This window comes from Dermacentor silvarum, chromosome 1, assembly GCF_013339745.2.
Source record: "Dermacentor silvarum isolate Dsil-2018 chromosome 1, BIME_Dsil_1.4, whole genome shotgun sequence".
NCBI lineage: Eukaryota > Metazoa > Arthropoda > Arachnida > Ixodida > Ixodidae > Dermacentor > Dermacentor silvarum.
In genome coordinates, this window is record NC_051154.1 from 394,405,272 (window position 1) to 394,424,905 (window position 19,634).

Here is a 19,634-nt window from a genome sequence, read left to right on the forward strand (position 1 = left end):
TAGTAGGTGGGTTCCTTCTTATTCAGGAGGCACGCACCAGAGGAGAAAAGAAATTGTTCAATTAGGCGTCCTCGCGCATCGATACGTGTGTCGCCCCACAAGCTGCTGTGTGCATTGAAATCGCCAAGAACGAGGTAGGATTCTGGTAATTCATCTATAAATGACTGAAATTCATGCTTGTGTAAAGAATGGTGTGGGGGTATGTAGAGCGAGCAAATGGTTATGAGCTTACCCAGAAGTACAGCACGAACGGCTACCGCCTCTAGTGCCGTTTTGAGTGGAAGTTGCTGACAGGCTACACTTCTGTCGAGTATGATGGCCACACCACCAGATGATATGGCAGAATCCTCGCGATCTCTTCGGAAAACAATATTCTGACGTAGGAAGTTGGTGTTTCTGGAGTTTAGGTGTGTTTCTTGAACACACAGCACCTTTGGATTAAATTTATTGATAAGTTCTTGGATGTCGTCTAGGTTGTGGATTAGTCCTCTAACATTCCACTGCATTATTGTGTTCATGTTGGAGGAAAATAAAAGGCGCTGTGTGTCTCAAAAGGGAGGAGAGTGACTTTACTTTACAAGGCCTTTGTCAGGCCCTGTAATTGGTGTTTTGTCTTTTTTGGAGCGGTCGAGAGAACCTCGCCGCTCCTTCGACGCTACCTGCGCCGTTTGGCTTGGACTGGTGTCCATAGCCTCTTGCGAGGCACTGGACACCCGCTCCAGAGAGCGATGTGTGCGTCGCGTAGACTTCACCTCGAGCGACGAAGTCTTTGTCCCCACCGGGCCGGAGGTCGAAAGGACCCCTGTGGCCTCTGCGGTGCCCTGGCTGCTGCCGGAGCTTGTAGAGGCCACTGGTGTGGACATTTTGAGAGATGGCAGGGCAGCGTTGGCTGCTCCCACCTTAGGGGCGGGTGGCGTTAGCCTCGGCACGCTAGGCGTGGTCCGGGCTACCGCCAGAGGCCGTTGTGGTGCCGCCCCCCGTTGCACCACTTCGGCGAAAGATGTTTTAAGCAAGAACAACGAGGAGATACGTTGACGTGCTTCGCGGAATGTGATATTCTCCTTCACTTTTACAGTAATTATTTCTTTTTCTTTCTTCCAGGCTGGACAAGCTCTGGAGTATGCCGGGTGACTGCCGTCGCAGTTCGCACAATGTACCTCGTCATTATTGCAATCGTCAGAAGAGTGACCAGTTGTGCCGCACTTTGCGCACATAAGCTGCCCTCGGCAGCTTTGGGATGCGTGACCAAATCTTTGGCATTTGAAGCAACGTCGCGGGTTTGGGATATAAGGTCGAACATGAAGTTTTACATAGCCGGTTTCAAGTGTCTCGGGTAATGTGGTTGAACTGAAAGTGAGTATTAAATGCTTTGTTGGGATTTCGTTGTCATTCCTTCTGATTGTGATGCGCTGCACGTGGATTACGCCTTGGTCCTTCCATCCATCCAGGAGTTCTTCTTCATTCAATGTCATTAAGTCTTCATCTGATACTACGCCTTTGACTGTGTTCATAGTTCGATGCGCGCTCACAGAAACAGGGATATTACCAAAGGCTACGAGGTGTGCTAGTCTGTTGTATTGTTCCTTGTCTTTTAGTTCCAGGAGCAAATCTCCACTTGCCATCTTTGTTACCTTATAACCAGTTCTAATGGTTTCTCTTAGGCACTTGGCCACAAGAAATGGTGAAATTGTTCTAGCTTTTGTAGATGATTGTTCGCAGTGGAGGACGTGGAATTTCGGGAAACGTTCGCTGTTTTTGGGCAAGAATAGTGATGTTGCATCGGTGCGTACCCTTTTCGAGGCACGATCAGTTGAGAAAGGGTTCGGGGATCCCATGGAAAGAAACTACATGTTCGGCAACGGCGTCTGCCACCCACCGCGGAGCCCAACAAGGGGACGTGGCAGAACATAAGACAAGTCTGCACAGCGCCAGCAGTATGCCGTTGCTATAACCCAATATGGTATACCCAAGGTAGGACAGCCACACCAGGTTAACCCTTGCCGCCAGGAAAACTTGAAGTGAATGGAAAAGATGAGAGGACAGGACAGATTAAAAGTGGAAGGGAAAGACGAAGATGAGGGTAGAGAGAGATAGGAAAAGACGACTACCGGTTTCCCCCGGGCGGGTCGGTCCGGGGGTGCCGTCTACGTGAAGCAGAGGCCAAAGAGGTGTGTTGCCTCCGCCGAGGGGCCGTAAAGGTCCAAACACCCGGCATCGGCTCAACCCCCAGGATCCCCTTTTCCCCGGACACGGCTAAGCCGCGCACGGCTACACGCGGGAGGGTCCAACCCTCATGTGCTCGGGTACGTGGTGTCGCAACGCACCAAACGCCTGCTTACGCAGACGCCCCTGCGGGGTATCAGCATACTTTGTGGTATGAAGAAATGATACACGCTTTCGCGCTTCCTGGAATGAAATGTTTTCCTTTACTTTGAGGGTGATTATATCTTTTTCTTTTTGCCACGTAGGGCACGCTCTAGAGTAAGCTGCATGTCCACCGTCACAGTTCGAACAGTGGAGTGCGCCATCACAGTCATCTGAGGGGTGATCATGGTCACCGCACTTGGCACAGGTTTGTCGGCCTCGGCAACTTTGTGAACCGTGGCCATACCTCTGACACTTGAAACACCTTCGAGGATTCGGTATGTATGGTCGGACACGGACTTTCGTGTATCCTGTTTCTAACGTTTCTGGCAGCACACTGGACGCAAAGGTGACGATCAGATGTTTAGTTGGAATTTCCTTGTTTTCCCGTTTGATTATTATTCTCTTAACTATGGTGACATTCTGCTCCTTCCAGCCCTCTAGGAGCTCTTCCTCGGTCAGGTACAGCAAATCATCGTCGGAAATCACTCCTCTGCTTGTGTTCATGGATCGATGTGGAGTCACTGTGAGGTTCACACCACCGAGTGAGACCAGATTTGGGAGTTTGCCATATTGTTGTTTGTCGCGGACCTCAAGAAGAAGGTCACCGCTCGCCATCTTTGTAACTTTGTAGCCGGGACCAATTGTTTCGGTGAGATTTTTCGCAACAGTGAAAGGTGAAATCATTCTTACGGTCTTTCCAGGGTTTTCACTATGAATGACATGGAATCGTGGGAAGGTTTCTTTGCGTTGATGATGATGATGATATTTGGTGTTTTGTGGCGCAAGGGCCAAGTGTGGCCAAAGAGCGCCAAGACAATGAATGGTATGTTTGCCATGATCAGTGAGTTCCGATGACAGTATGCAATGTGGCTGTAAAGGGGCCTAAGAACAAATCGCGGTATAGAAGCGTAAAACATATATCGAATAGAATTATGGCAGTGACGTGTGGAATGATCTATGGGTAGTGAACGGATGAGAAATGGTCATGGTGCTTAGAGTATTAAGAATATAAAAGCAGCACGACGCCTACCGGAAGCCTTTGTAGACAAAGACCAGGAGGCACGTGCTTTCTTTAAAAAAAATACCGCAGCAGCGGCCTCTCCAGAGAGGCCGTGCTACAAGTCACCTGCATATATAACACGAAAGTTAGGTATATCCTTTAAAAACGCGATAACGGATTGGTATTTAAAAAGAGGTTCATTGCCCAAAAACATACATGGATGTAATGGTAGGTTCTGCCGTAATGATAATGAAAAATGTATTTTCCTCTGAGGCTCCAGTTCAGGGCATTGCAGGAGGACGTGAAGTACACTGAGTGGCTCGCCACATTCGTCACAGACAGGCGGATCGCCACCGGACAATAAGTATGCGTGTGTACTGTATGTGTGTCCTATCCTGAGTCTGCAAAGTGTAACCTGTGTGTAGCGTGTTTTCGATTCTGACGGCCAATGAGCGAGATGAGGCTTGATAGTATGTAGTTTGTTGTTCGTTTCTCTGTCCCACAGACGTTGCCAGTAGGCTCTGACCTTTTTCTTGATAAGTGGCTTTAGGTCCATTACAGGGACGGCTGTGGGCGAAGTGGCAGCGTCAGTATGAGCAGATGTGGCTAGCTTGTCGGCCAACTCATTCCCTTCGATATCGCGGTGCCCTGGCACCCAGCACAGCACAATTTGTTGCTTAGATGCATACGCGGTGCAAAGTATGGAATAAAGAGCTATAATGACGGGGTTTCTGTGCCTACTGAGAGTTTTTAAACATTTCAACACGCTCAAGGAGTCAGTGTAAATGACTGCCTTGCGTATGTCTAGCTGTTTGATCTGTTTAACCGCCGCCAGGATGGCGTAGGCCTCCGCTGTAAAGATGGTTGTGTTTGGGTGTAGAACTCCGGCAGCCCAAAAGGATGGACCGACCGCCGCGTAAGACACGCCAGTGTGTGACTTTGAGGCGTCAGTAAAATATTCCGGACAAGAGTATTTGTGCTGCAATTCGAGGAAGTGCATACGGATATGTGCGACCGGCACATTCTTTGTAACATCAACGAAGGACAGATCACAGTCAATCAGCTGCCACTGCCATGGCGGCAGCTGTACAGGAGAGTACATGACATCGTGTTCGTGGAGCGACACATCCATCTCTTCGGCAAGACTTCTTACTCGCAGTGCGTAGGGCTTTCTTACGCTAGGGCGGTTCTGAAAGGTTTGGGCACTGGACAGGTCATTTATAGTTGTGTAGGTAGGGTGAGTTTTGCTTGAGTTTACTTTCAGGAAATACATAAAGGACAAGTACGTTCTCTGCAGATGGAGTGACCATTCATTTGATTCTGCATATAGGCTTTCTACGGGGCTTGTTCTGAATGCACCCATAGAGAGGCGGATGCCCAGATGGTGGACAGGGTCCAGCATCTTCAAGGAGCTCGGAGTCGCGGAGTGGTATATAATGGAACCGTAGTCTATACGTGATCGAATCACGCTCTTATAGAGATTCAGTAGACATTTTGTGTCACTACCCCACGTAGTGCGAGACAACACTTTCAAGATGCTCATTGTCTTCATGCACTTGTTTCTTAGATACTTTAGATGTGGGATAAATGTTAACTTCGCGTCCAGAATTATGCCTAGAAATTTGTGTTCAGTTTTTACAGGTAGACCCTCACCTTGCATCTCGATGTTGGGATCAGGGTGCAGACCTCTCTTTCTGGAGAAGAGGACGCATGTGGACTTTTGTGGGTTAAGCCTAAATCCATTCTCGTCTGCCCACTTACATAGTTTGTTCAAACCAAGCTGAACCTGCCGCTCACAGATTGCAAGGTTACATGAGGTGAACCCTATCTGCACATCGTCGACATATACTGAATAAAATATGTTGCGTGGGATGTACAGACGCAGAGAGTTCATTTTTATGATAAAAAGGGTGCAACTGAGCACACCACCCTGTGGTACTCCAGTTTCCTGAACATATGGTACTGATAAGGCATTACCCACACGGACACGGAATCTGCGGTTGGACAGGTAACTTTCAATGATATTCAGCATATTTCCACGTATTCCAAAGTGTGCGAGGTCTCGCAGTATTCCGAACCGCCACGTGGTGTCGTATGCCTGTCATGAGTAAGACACCGGAGGCGAAATAAAAGAAGACGAGGACGATGTGATCGGAGCGTTCGGAACGGCGCGAGGCGCGTGAGGCGCGTGAACCGAGCCATAATCGAGGCATGTCATGAGTAAGACGCCGGAGGCGAAATAAAAGAAGACGAGGACGATGTGATCGGAGCGTTCGGAACGGCGCGAGGCGCGTGAGGCGCGTGAACCGAGCCATAATCGAGGCAGAAGCGAGGCTGAGCTGGTATTATCGACGTGGTTCCGGGCCAGGAAGGTCGCATCGCCAGCACCGCACTGGCGACGGGAGACTTGGGGGTCTGGCCGAGTCCGTGACGTTGGCCGTCCACGGTGTGGCCGTCGACCTCGGCAAGTTCGGGCGAGGCTCCTGGACGAGCTGCAGCTCCTCACGGCAAGACCAGGCACCCCAGAGAGGCTCCCCCTTCTACGGCAGACCGGCACGCTCGATGATCCCCGGAACGCCACGTCGGCTCTCGGGAAAGGAGCGAGACGGAAGCAGCGGCCGAGGACGTCGCTAGGCCTAACCCGTCACCTCTCCCGGCCACGTCAGCAGCAGCGACCGGGTTATCCAGGCTCCCGAGAAGAGCGAGTTGAAGGACCGACCGAAAGGCAGCAACGAATATACGACGGTCGACGGAGGCACCGACATTAAGAAAGGCCCAACGAGATCCCCGCCGGGAGAAGACGAGCAACGAGGACGAACTCCGTAAGAACGACTTTCTTGCATCGCCACAACAGTAGGCCAGTGATGCCAGACTTTGGGGTAGGAAGGGCCTAGGACTAACGGAGGCGAAGTTAAGGATATTTAGTGATTCATTAGGTTGTTTTTGTTAACCTTTATTTATTCATTGTCTTTTAGTTCTGTGTGCACTTGAGTTTTAGTTTGAGGTTTTTTTGGCTTTCGTGTGAGAATTAAAAAATCTGTTTGCTGTGTTGCCATGCCTCTTCCCTCTCCATCTCTCATAACACCCGCACGCCCCCGAGATCAGTGACAACGAAACACATCACAATGCCTTTTCCATATCGAGGAAAACAGACAGGAAGAATTGCTTGTGGACAAAGGCTTCACGAATCTGAGCCTCTATGCGTATCAGATGGTCAGTGGTGGATCGGCCATCGCGAAACCCACACTGGTATGGGTCAAGCAGCTTGCTTGATTCTAGGAAATGTATTAGACGCCGGTTTATCATCTTCTCGAAGACTTTGCAGATGCAGCTTGTTAGAGCTATGGGCCGATAGCTGGATACGGACGATGGATCCTTGCCCTGCTTTAGGATAGGGATCACTATGGCCTCTTTCCAGGCAGAGGGGATCTCGCCGGAGGTCCAAATAAAGTTATACAGACAGAGAAGCGTTTTCTTCGTTTCAGAGGGCAGGTTTTTTAACATTTCGTATAGTATGCGGTCAGAGCCTGGGGCAGATCGGTTGCAACAGGTGAGTGATGCATACAGCTCTGCTAGAGAGAAAGGTAAGTTATATGGCTCGTTCCCGGTGCTCTTTCGGTCTAGGTTTTTCTTTTCTATTGCTGCTTTGTATTTTGTAAATGCTGGAGAATAATGTGATGAACTGGACACATGTTCAAAATGAGCACCCAGATGATTTGCTTGGTCCTCCAGGCTGTCTCCCTGCGTGTGTATCAAGGGAGGCGGATGTGTTTGTCGTCCTCTTACTCTATTGACCCTGTTCCAAACCTTGGCCTCATCCGTGTACGAATTGATGCTTGATAAGAATTTTTGCCAGCTGTCTCTCCTGGCTTGTCTGCGCGTTCTCCTACCTTGGGACTTAATTTGCTTGAAATTGACAAGGTTTTCAGCAGTAGGAGAATCGCGAAGCTGCCTCCATGCTTTGTTCTGCTGCCTACGCGCGTTCCGACATTGTTCATTCCACCACGGAACACGAGGTTTACGAGAAAGTCCACTTGTTTGGGGAATACACTTAGATGCTGCATCAATTATGAAGTTGGTAAAATACTCGACGGCACCGTCAACTCCGAGCACAGACATGTCAGCCCACGAGATCGTACTGGTAAGTGTCTGGAATTTCTCCCAGTTCCCTGCATCGACCTTCCACTGGGGGGCATGTGGTGGAGATTCGTATTGTCTTTGTGCTCGCAGCAGTATAGGGAAATGGTCGCTCCCATAAGGGTTTTTTATAACTTCCCATTCGAGTTCAGGTAATATGGATGGAGAAGCTATGCTGAGATCTATGGAGGAAAAGGTTCTGTTTGCGAGACAATAATATGTAGGTTCTTTTTTGTTTAGCAGACACGCGCCGGATGAGAAAAGAAAGTCTTCAATTAAACGGCCTCGCGCATCGATGCGAGAGTCGCCCCACAGGCCGCTGTGTGCATTGAGATCCCCAAGAACAAGGTAGGGTTCGGGGAGCTCATCAATGAAAGACTGAAATTCTTGTTTGTGCAGCTGGTAGTTTGGAGGTATATAGAGCGAGCAAGTGGTTACCAGTTTATTTGAAAGGACAGCACGAACAGCCACGGCCTCCAGTGCGGTTTGCAGTGGAAAATGCTGACAGGCTACAGTTCTATCGAGTATTATGGCCACACCTCCAGATGATGCGGCAGCATCCTCGCGATCTCTTCGGAAAATATTATACTGACGGAGAAAGCTGCTGTTTCTAGAGTTAAGGTGAGTTTCCTGGACACACAGCACTTTTGGATTAAATTTGTGTAAAAGTTCTTGAATGTCGTCTAGGTTGTGCAGTAGTCCCCTTATATTCCACTGAATTATTGTGTTCATGTTGGAAGGAAATGTGCTGTGTGTCTTGGTCGAGTACTTGGACTTATCCTACAGAGCCTTTTCAGGCCCTGTAATTGGAGTTTTCCCCTTTTTGGGGTGCTCGAGAGAGCCTCGTCGCACCCTAGGCGCTCCATGCGCCATCTCGCATGTGGTAGTGTCCATTTCCTCGTCCGGGGCTTTGGACACTCGCTCCAACGAGCGATGTGTACGTACAGGCTTCGTCTTTGAGGACAAAGCCTTTGCCCCCACCAGTGCGGAGGTTGATGGACCCTCCTTTGCCTCTGTGCGGCCCTGGCTGCTGCCAAGGTTTGCAGAGGCCACTGGTGTGGCCGAGTCGAGGGAGGGCAGGGCAGCCTTGGCTGCTCCCACCGTAGGGGCGGTTGCCCCAGCCGACGGCTCGCTACGTGCAGGCCGGGCTGGTGGCGGAAGCCGATGCGACCGTGCCCCCTGACGTGCCGCATCAGCGTATGTAGTGTTATGAAAAGGCGAGCACCTTTTGCGTGCTTCCCTGAACGAGATGTTCTCACGGACCTTTATAGTTATTATTTCTTTTTCTCTTTTCCAGCCTGGACAAGAGCGAGAATACGCCGGATGTTCGCCGTCACAATTTACACAGTGAGGCGTGGCCTCACAGCTATCTGAGGCATGGCCTTGCACTCCGCACTTGGCGCAGGTGAGTCGACCACGGCAACTCTGCGAACCGTGTCCGAACCTTTGGCACTGGTAGCATCGTCTCGGATTTGGGATGTAAGGTCGCACGTTCAGTTTGATGTAGCCTGTTAGGATCGTCTGGGGCAGAATGCTTGATGAAAATGTCAGAATTAGATGGTGTGTTGGTATTTCTTTATTGTCCCGCCTGATTTTTATGCGTTGCACATTGATGACATTTTGGTCGCTCCAGCCTTCTAGAAGCTCGGTTTCAGTTAATTCTAGGAGGTCTACGTCAGATACTACTCCGCGTGAGGTATTCATGGTTCGATGTGGCGTAACAGTTACCGGGTGCTGTCCGAGTGATTGAAGACTGGTGAGCTTTTGGTATTGTTGGTGATCCTTAACCTCCAACAGAAGGTCACCGCTGGTCATTCTGGTGATCTTGTAGCCAGGTCCAAGGTTTTCGGTCAGAGATTTTGCGACAACAAATGGTGAAATTATTCGGGCTGATTTTTCGGTTTTCTCACTGTGGATCACGTGGAATCGCGGGAAAGTTTCAGTTGGCTTTCTAAACGTATACAAGGATTCATCGGTGCGCCCCCTCTTCTGAGGCTGGCGATCAAGACGGGGAAATGTAGGGGTTCCCATGTAATTAGTTTTGTGTTCGGCAGCAATGGCGGCCACCCACCATGGAGCCCAACTTGGGGACGCTGCAGTTCTTAATGTTTAAGACAGCATACGCCAGCCGTACATCGCTACTATAACCGAATGTATTATGCCCATGGGAGGACAGGTACACAAGGTTAACCCAAGCCGCCTATGAAAAACGTGGAAGTAAGAGAAGAGAAGACAGGACAGTAAAGAAAGGAGATAGGAAAGAAAAAGGTTGGAGAGGGGGATAGGAAAAGGCGACCACCGATTTCCCCCGGGTGGGTCAGTCCGGGGGTGCCGTCTACGTGAAGCCGAGGCCAAAGGGGTGTGTTGCCTCTGCTGAGGGGCCTTAAAGGTCCAAACACTCAGCGTCGGCTCAACCCCCAGGATCCCCTTTTCCCCGGACACGGCTAAACCGCGCACGGTTAGACGCGGGAGGGTCCAACCCTCGTGTGCTGGGGTACGTGGTGGCGCAACTCACCAAACGCCTGCTGACGCAGACGCCCCTGCGGGGGTTTCTTTGCGTTGAAAGAAGAATTGAGCTGTTTCTTCGGTGCGCCCTCTTTTTGAGAGAGGACGATCAGGTAGTTTAGGGAATGATGCTAATGCCATACAGGTTTATTGATTTCGGCAGCGATGGTAGCCGCCCACCATGGAGCCCAACAAGGGGACGGTACAAGGTTTGAAGATTACCTGCACACGCCAGCTATACACCGCCACTATAACCTAATATATATATATCCAAGGTTGGATATAATACACAAGGTTAACCCTTGCCGCCCAGAAATTTGGAAGTGAGAAGAAGTGACTAGAAGACAGGAAAGAACGAAAAGTGGGAGAGAAAGACAAAAGATTGAAGAGGGGGACAGGAAAAGGCGACTGCCGATTTCCTCCAGGTGGGTCAGTCTGGAGGTGCCGTCTGTGTGAAGCAGAGGCCGAAGAGGTGTGTTGCCTCTGCCGGGGGGCCTTAAAGGTCCGAACACCCGGCATCGGCTCAACCCCCAGGATCCCCCTTTCCCCAGACACGGCTCAGCCGCGCACGGCTACACGCGGGAGGGTCCAGCCCTCATGTGCTCGGGTCCGTGGTGTCGCAAACCACCAAACGCCTGCTGACGCAGACGCCCCTGCGGGGGAGGGGGCGGATGGCGTCGCTGGCAGCTCACCGCGTGTGAGCCGGACAGCCGCCGGAAACCGTTGTGTCGCTGCCCCCTGACGCGCCACATCGGCAAAGGTGTTCTTGGGCAGGTATGATACCCGCCTACGTGCCTCCTTGAATGATATGTTGTCCTTTACTTTGATTGTTACTATTTCTTTTTCTCTTTTCCAGGTAGGGCACGACCGCGAGTATGCGGCGTGCTCCCCATCACAGTTCACACAGTGGAGAGAGTTTTCACATGATTCAGAGAGATGTTCATTCGCACTGCATTTTGCACAGGTCTGACGGCCTCGGCAGTTCTGTGAACTGTGGCCAAATCTTTGGCATTTAAAGCAACGGAGAGGGTTGGGGATGTACGGCCTTACTCTGAGTTTAATATAACCTGCCTCGATGGTTTCTGGCAGCACACTGGAACCGAATGTGAGTATTAGATGCTTCGTGTCAATTTCTTTACCATCACGCCTCATTCTGATTCGTTTTACATTGATAACGTTTTGTTCTTTCCATTCTTCCAGAAGTTCAGCTTCGGTCAGCTCCATGAGATCATCATCGGAAATCACACCGCGGATGGTGTTCATGGTGCGGTGTGGGGTAACTGAAATGGGTATGTCCCCGAGAGACACTAGGTTAGATAGTTTGTCATGTTGCTTTTTGTCGTGAAGTTCCAGAAGAAGGTCACCACTTGCTAGTCTGGTTGCCTTATAGCCTGGCCTAATTGTCCGAGTTAGACTTTTGGAAACGAGGAAAGGCGAGATCATTCTCGTTGTCTTTCCTGGTTTCTCACAGTGTATTACTTGATATCGGGGAAAGTTCTCAGTGTTGCGACCAAAAAATTTAAATATTTCTTCGGTGCGCCCTCGTTTCTGAGGGCGATCGGAGAGTTTGGGAAAGGAACTATCCATAAAAAATTTGCAGTTTTCGGCAGTAACGCCAGCCGCCCACCGTGGAGCCCAACAAGTGGACGCCACAGGTCTTATAAAAACAAGTCCTGCGCACGCCAGCCGTACGTCACCACTATAACCGAATATGAGATAACCTAGGTCGGCCACTCACACAGGGTTAACCCTCGCTGCCAAGAAGATCCGAAGTAATATAGAAGATAGTAGAAGACAGGAAAGATGAAAAGGCGAGATGATGATGATTAGTGGGGTTTATTGGCGCAAGGGCCAGATCTGGCCAAAGAGCGCCAAGGCGATGATGATGGCGTGTCATTGGTACATGAACAGTGAATTATGAGGCGTGGATGAGGGTGGCTGTAAAGGGGCCTAAAAATAGTCGCTGTAAAGAGCGTAAAATCTACATGTAATAAGGTTATGACAATAATGACGTTTACTATGCAAATGAAGAATGCATTGAAAAAGGGTGATAAGATATTCAAGTGATTTCACATGTAGTAGTTGACAAAAGCACTGCTGCCTAAACAGAGCCCTTGAACCACAAGGGCCTGGAGGCAGGTGCTATACTGAACTACTGTCACAGCGGCATCCTCTGGAGAGAGGATGCGCTACGAATTTATTGGGCTTATGACATGTAGGACAACATCGTTCAAGAATGCGAGAACTGCTTTAGTTGTAAAAAGTGGTTCTTTGCCGAGAAACATGGAGGGATGGAGCGGGACACAATAGCTGTATGCAAGAGGAAAATGTTTTCTTCTCTCGGTTTCGGCTTCCCGACACTCCAGGAGGACATGAAGGACGGTCAGCCTCTCACCACATCGACCACATGTTGGAGGCTCGTTACCAGTCAACAGAAAATTGTGAGTGCCATATGTGTGTCCTATTCTGAGACGACAGAATAGGACATCAGTTCGTCGTGTTTTTGTAGCACAGGGCCAGAAACCTAACTGTGGTTTAATAAAGTGGAGCTTATTATTTGTTTCGGCGTCCCACAAGCGTTGCCAGTGGTTTCGCAGTTTCGTTCGCAAAAAAGGCTTGAGATCTGTGGCAGGAATAGCAGCGGTAAGATTAATAGGCTGAGATGTAATTGATGTGGCCACTTTGTCTGCCAGTTCATTACCCTCAATGCCTCTATGGCCAGGAACCCAGCATATTGTCACATGTCTACCAGATGAATAAATATTGCACAGGTATGTGTAAAGCTCGATAAAAACAGGATTTTTGTGTATTCTTATAGACATTAGTGCCTTTACGACACTTAAGGAGTCCGTGAATATTATTGCAGTCTGTTGTTTTAATTTCTTAATGTGTTTAACCGCAGACAGCATTGCATAGGCTTCTGCGGTAAAGATACTTGTATAAGGGTTCAATACGTCCGATTCAGAGAAAGAGGGGCCAATTGCCGCGTAAGATACGCCAGCGTGCGACTTTGATGCGTCGGTGTAGAATTCTGTACACGAATACTTGGATTGGAGTTCACGGAAATGCATTTGAATTTCGAGGTCTGCTGCGTACTTTGTAACTTTTACAAAAGATATATCGCACTGTATCGGCTGCCACTCCCAAGGAGGTGGCAGTTTAGCTGGAGGCATTATGCGATGTTCGAGGAGTGGGACATCCATTACAACGCTAAGCTCCCTCACACGCAGTGAAAAAGGCTGTCTCACAGAGGGTCGATTACGAAAAAGTGTAGCACACGTCAAATCGTTAATGGTCTTAAAACACGGATGTTCGTTATTAGAGTGTACTTTGAGGAAATATGTGAAACTGGTGTATGATCTCTGCAGATGGAGTGACCATTCATTCGATTCTACATATAAGCTTTCAATAGGGCTTGTTCTGAAAGCACCGGTGGCCAGGCGGATACCTAGATGGTGAACGGGATCTAGCATCTTTAGTGTGCTTGGGGCGGCAGAGTGATATACTACAGCCCGATAATCTAGTCGTGAACGAATCAGACTCTTATAAAGGTTCAATAGACACTTCCTGTCGCTGCCCCATGTTGTGTGAGATATAATCTTCATTAGGTTCATTGTTTTTAGGCATTTCGTTTTGAGATATTTGATGTGCGGAATGAAAGTTAGCTTAGAGTCAAGTATGATGCCTAAAAACTTGTGGTCTTTGTTCACAGGTATTTGCTGTCCACACAGTTCTACACAAGGATCTGGGATCAGGCCTCTCTTTCTTGTGAAAAGAACACAAGAACTTTTGTGGGGGTTAACTTTGAACCCGTTTTCGTCTGCCCACTTAGACACTTTGTTCAACCCCTGCTGTACCTGTCTTTCGCACACGGCCAGGTTACAGGACTTGAAGCCCATTTGTATATCGTCCACATAGACACAATAAAAAATAGCCGGTGGTAATGAGGCACGAAGTGTGTTCATCTTCACGATAAAGAGTGTGCAACTGAGCACGCCTCCCTGGGGCACACCAGTTTCTTGTATAAATGGACGCGACAGTGCATTACCTATTTTAACCCGGAATGTGCGGTTGTGTAGGTAGCTTTCAATAATGGTTAACATATTACCACGGATGCCCATTGCCGACAGATCGCGCAGGATTCCGTAACGCCAGGTCGTATCGTACGCCTTTTCCATATCGAGAAACACGGACAAGAAGTATTGTTTGTGTATGAAGGCATCACGAATGTTTGCTTCGATGCGCACGAGATGGTCGGTTGTAGACCGTCCTTCTCTGAAGCCGCACTGATATGGATCAAGAATTTTGTTTGACTCAAGGAAGTGTAAAAGGCGACGGTTTATCATTTTTTCAAAGAGTTTGCAGATACAGCTTGTGAGGGCTATTGGGCGGTAACTTGTTACTAATGTGGGGTCTTTACCTTGTTTCAAAATCGGAACGACAAGGGATTCTTTCCATGTAGTAGGTAGGTATCCGGTAGCCCATATAACATTGAAAAGTGCGAGAAGCGTTATTTGAGTGTCACTGTGAATGTGTTTAATCATGTCGTACATGATCCTGTCGGGTCCTGGTGCAGAGCTCCGACATGCAGTCAGGGAGGCTCTCAATTCGGCGATGTTAAAAGGCATGTTATAGGGTTCGTTCTGTCTGCATTTGTGGTCAATAGCCTTGCGTTCTGCGATTTGTTTGTATTTTAGGAATGCCTCGGAATAATTATTTGAACTAGACACGCGCTCGAAGTGTTCTCCAAGAGCGTCAGCTTGGTCTTCCAAGCTGTTCGCTTCGTCATTCACTAGCGGCAACGGATGAGTTTCTTTTCCCTTTAGCCTCATTAGCCGGTCCCATACTTTTGCCTCTTGAGTATACGAATTGATACCTGAGAGAAACCTCTCCCAACTTGCTCTCTTAGCCTGTCTTCGCGTCCTTCTTCCCTGTGATTTAACATGTTTAAATTCTATTAGGTTTTCAGCCGTAGGACATTCACGTAGTTTGCCCCAAGCTTTATTTTGTCTCCTTCGTGCCTGTCTACAATCGTTATTCCACCAGGGGACCCGTCGTTTGAATGAAGTGCCACTTGTTTGAGGAATGAACTTCTCAGCGGCGTCAATGATAAAAGCAGTAAAATATGATACGGCATGATCTATAGTAAAATTCTTTATAAAATCTCGTGATAAGTACGTGGATTCCCTAAAGCATTCCCAGTCAGCTGAGGCCAGTTTCCAGCGAGGGACATGGGGAAGCGAGTCATGTTCGGTTACTAAGTTTAGGGTTACTGGGAAATGATCACTTCCGAATGGGTTTTTAATTACATGCCATTCTAAGTCAGGGAAAAGTGAGGCAGATCCAATTGACAAGTCTATTGATGAATATGAACTATGATGGATATTGTAATATGTTGGTTCCTTCTTATTGTAGAGGCACGCACCGGAGTTAACAAGGAAGTTTTCAATGAGTCGACCTCTCGCGTCGCATCGCGAGTCTCCCCAAAGGGTATGATGAGCATTAAAATCACCAGTGATAATGTATGGCTCTGGGAGCTGGTCGATGAGGCCGTAAAATTCCGTTTTAGTGAGGTGATGGTTCGGTGGTATGTAGATGGAGCAAATCGTTATAAGCTTGTTGAATAAAATTGCTCGCACAGATACAGCCTCGAGAGGCGTGTGAAGGGCAAACTGTTGGCAAGCAACAGACTTATTTACAACTATGGCTACACCTCCGGACAAGGCAGAAGCGTTGTCACGATCTTTACGGAAAATGGCATATTGTTTTAGAAAGTTGGACTGTGTAGGTTTTAGGTATGTTTCTTGGACACACAGCACCTTCGGATTAAATTTATGCATGAGTTCTGTGATGTCGTCGAGGTTACGAAGTAGTCCTCTGACGTTCCACTGTAGTATCTGTGTGGTCATGTTGTAGATAATGTTTGTGCTGTGTGTCTCGTGTAAAAACACTAACTTAACCTACAGAGCCCTTGTCGGGCCCTGTGATGCGGGCTTTTTCTTTTTTGGAGCGGTCGAGAGATTCTCGCCGCTCCTTAGGCGCTGGCTGCGCCGTCTGGCCTGAAGATGTGTCCATCGGCTCATGCGGCACGCTGGACACCCGCTCTTGGGAGCGGTTTGTTCGCGGTGAAGGCCTCGTCTCGAGGGGCGAGACCTTGGAGGCCACCAGCCCGGAGGTCGATGGCCCCTTCTGGGATGGCGGAGCAGGGCTAGCTGCAGCCGCCGAGGGGGCAGATGGCTTCACCGCCGGCTCACTACGCGCGGGCCGGACAGCAGCCGGAAGCCGCTGCGGCGCTGCCCCCTGGCGCGTCACATCGGCAAAGCTGGTTTTTGACAGGTAGGACACCTGCCTTCGTGCCTCTTTAAACGAAATGTTTTGTTTGACTTTTACTGTGACTATTTCCTTCTCTTTCTTCCACGCCGGGCACGACCGCGAGTAGGCGGCATGCTCGCCATCGCAGTTGACACATTGCAGTTTGTTTTCACAGGATTCGGATGCATGTTCGTGGGCACATTTCGCACAGGTGAGACGGCCACGGCAGTTCTGCGAACTGTGGCCAAATCTTTGACACTTAAAGCAACGGAGAGGGTTCGGAATGTAGGGCCTCACTCTGATCTTTATGTATCCTGTCTCTATGGTCTCGGGCAGAACACTTGTACCGAATGTGAGAATAATGTGTTTCGTTTGGATCTCTTTGCCATCTCGCCTCATCTTAATTCGTTTTACATTGATCACGTTTTCATCTTTCCAGCCTTCTAGAAGTTCAGCTTCGGTTAGGTCCATGAGATCATCATCTGAGACGACACCACGAGTGGTGTTCATTGTGCGGTGCGGGGTTACTGTAATTGGTATTTCGCCAAAAGACACTAGGGTATGTAACTTGTCATGTTGTTTTTTGTCGCGGAGTTCCAGCAGGAGATCTCCACTTGCCAACTTTGTAGCCTTGAAGCCTGGTCCTATGGTTTCAGTCAAGCATTTCGCAACGAGAAAAGGTGATGCAGCTCTTGCGTTCTTCTCTGGCTTCTCACTATGGATCACGTGAAATCGTGGAAAAATCTCTGTCTTGTGACCAAAAAATTGAAATACTTCGGTGCGCCCCCGTTTCGGCCGGCGATCAGCAGGTGCAGGAAAGGAGTTATCCATATATGTGGAATGTGTTTCGGCGGTGGCGCCAGCCACCCACCATGGAGCCCAACAAGGGGACGCTGCAGAATCTGTAAGGAACAGGTCCTGCAAACGCCAACTGTACGCCACCGCTATAACCAAATACATATACCCAAGGCAGGATATAATGCACAAGGTTAACCCTTGCTGCCCGCGAAGTCGGAAGTGATAGGAAATGAAGAGAGGACAGGAAAGATTGAAAGGGAGAGAGAAAGGTGAAGGTTGGAGGGAGAGAGAGACAGGAAAGGGCAACTACCGATTTCCCCCGGGTGGGTCAGTCCGGGGGTGCCGTCTACGTGAAGCGAAGGCCAAAGAGGTGTGTTGCCTCCGCCGAGGGGCCGTAAAGGTCCAAACACCCGGCATCGGCTCAACCCCCAGGATCCCCTTTTCCCCGGATACGGCTAAGCCACGCACGGTTAAACGTGGGAGGGTCCAACCCTCGTGTGCTCGGGTCCGTGGTGTCGCAACACACCAAACGCCTGCTTGCGCAGACGCCCCTGCGGGGGAAAAGGCGAGAGAGAAAGACGAAGATTGGAGAGAGAGACAGGAAAAGGCAACTACCGATTTCCCCCGGGTGGGTCAGTCCGAGGGTGCCGTCTACGTGAAGCAGAGGCCAAAGGAGTGTGTTGCCTCCGCCGGGGGGCCGTAAAGGTCCAAGCACCCGGCATCGGCTCAACCCCCAGGATCCCCCTTTCCCCGGACACGGCTAAGCCGCGCACGGCTACACGCGGGAGGCTCCAACCCTCGTGTGCTCGGGTACGTGGTGGCGCAACTCACCAAACGCCTGCTTGCGCAGACGCCCCTGCGGGGATTGTCTTTGTGTTCTCAGCAGTATTGGGAAATGGTCGCTCCCATAAGGGTTCTTTATACCTTCCCATTCAAGTTCAGGTAGTATGGATGGAGAAGCTATGCTCAGATCTATGGAGGAAAACGTTTTATTTGCGAGACAATAATATGTGGCTGCTTTTTTATTTAGCAGACATGCCCCGGATGAGAAAAGAAAGTCCTCAAATAGACGGCCTCGTGCATCAATGCGAGAGTCGCCCCACAGACCGCTGTGCGCATTGAAATCGCCAAGAACAAGATAAGGTTCTGGCAATTCGTCTATAAATGACTGAAATTCATGTTTGTGTAGTTGGTAATGTGGGGGTATGTAAAGCGAGCAAATGGTGATGAGTCTGTTTAAGAGAACAAGTCGAACTGCCACTGCTTCGAGGGGCGTTTGTAGGCGCAAACGTTGACATGCTATGCTTTTGTGGATTACGATGGCAACACCGCCTGATGATGCGAGGGCATCATCACGATCTTTACGAAACGTAACATACTGTCGGAGAAAGTTTGTATGTGTCGATTTTAAGTGAGTTTCCTGTACACACAGCACTTTTGGGTTGTGTTCGTGGAGAAGTTCTTGGACATCGTCGAGGTTCCTAAGAATACCTCTGACGTTCCATTGTATGATTTGAGTATCCATAATGAAAGTAAATTGGTGCTGTGTGTACTAGAAAAAGAAATACTGCTTTAGATTACAGAGCCCTTCCCGGGCCCTGTAACGCGGGATTTGTCCTTTCTGAAGCGGTCGAGGGAGCCTCGCCGCTCCTTAGGCGCTCGGTGCGCTGTCGGGATGGGTGTAGTGTCCATTGCCTCATGTGGGGCGCTGGACACGCGCTCTTGCGAGCGAGAAATTTCGCGAGAAAGTCTCGCCGCAAAGGACGAGACCTTTGCGCCCACCAGCCCGGAGGTTGATGGGGCTGTCTTTGGGCCTGAGCTGCGCTGGCTGTTGCCAGCGACATCAGGGGCCGGAGAGGGTGAGGCAGCCTTGACTGCACCCACCGTGGGCGCTGCTGGCGGTCCTGCCGGTTCGCTACGCGAAGAGCAGGATGCTGCCGTGGACTGTTGTGGTGCCGGTAACCCAAGGGTACCCGGGCTTGTTTGCTGGTTGGGTGGGGTAGGCTTAGCGCCTTCCACCCAGGGGGCAGGGGCCACAAGCGGCAGCTCGCTGTGTGCGGGCTGGGCAGGTGGCAGTGGCCGCTGCGACGCTGCCCCGCGACGCGCCGCATCAGCGTAAGTAGTCGGATGGAATGGCGAGCACCTTTGCGTGCTTCCCTGAACGATATGTTTTCACGGACTTTCAGTGTTATAATTTCCTTCTCTTTTTTCCAACTTGGACAAGACCGGGAGTACGCTGGATGCTCACCATCGCAATTAACGCAGTGAGGTGTGGCCTCACAATTGTCTGAGGAATGACCTTGTACTCCACACTTAGCACAGGTGAGTCGGCCACGGCAGCTCTGCGAGCCATGGCCGAATCTTTGACATTGGTAGCATCGCCTAGGATTTGGTATGTATGGTCTTATGGCTATCTTTGTGTAGCCTGTTTCAATGGTTTGTGGCAATTCGCTCAATTCAAATGTAAGTATCAGATGTTTCGTGGGGATTTCTTTGTTGTCCCGTCTCATAACAA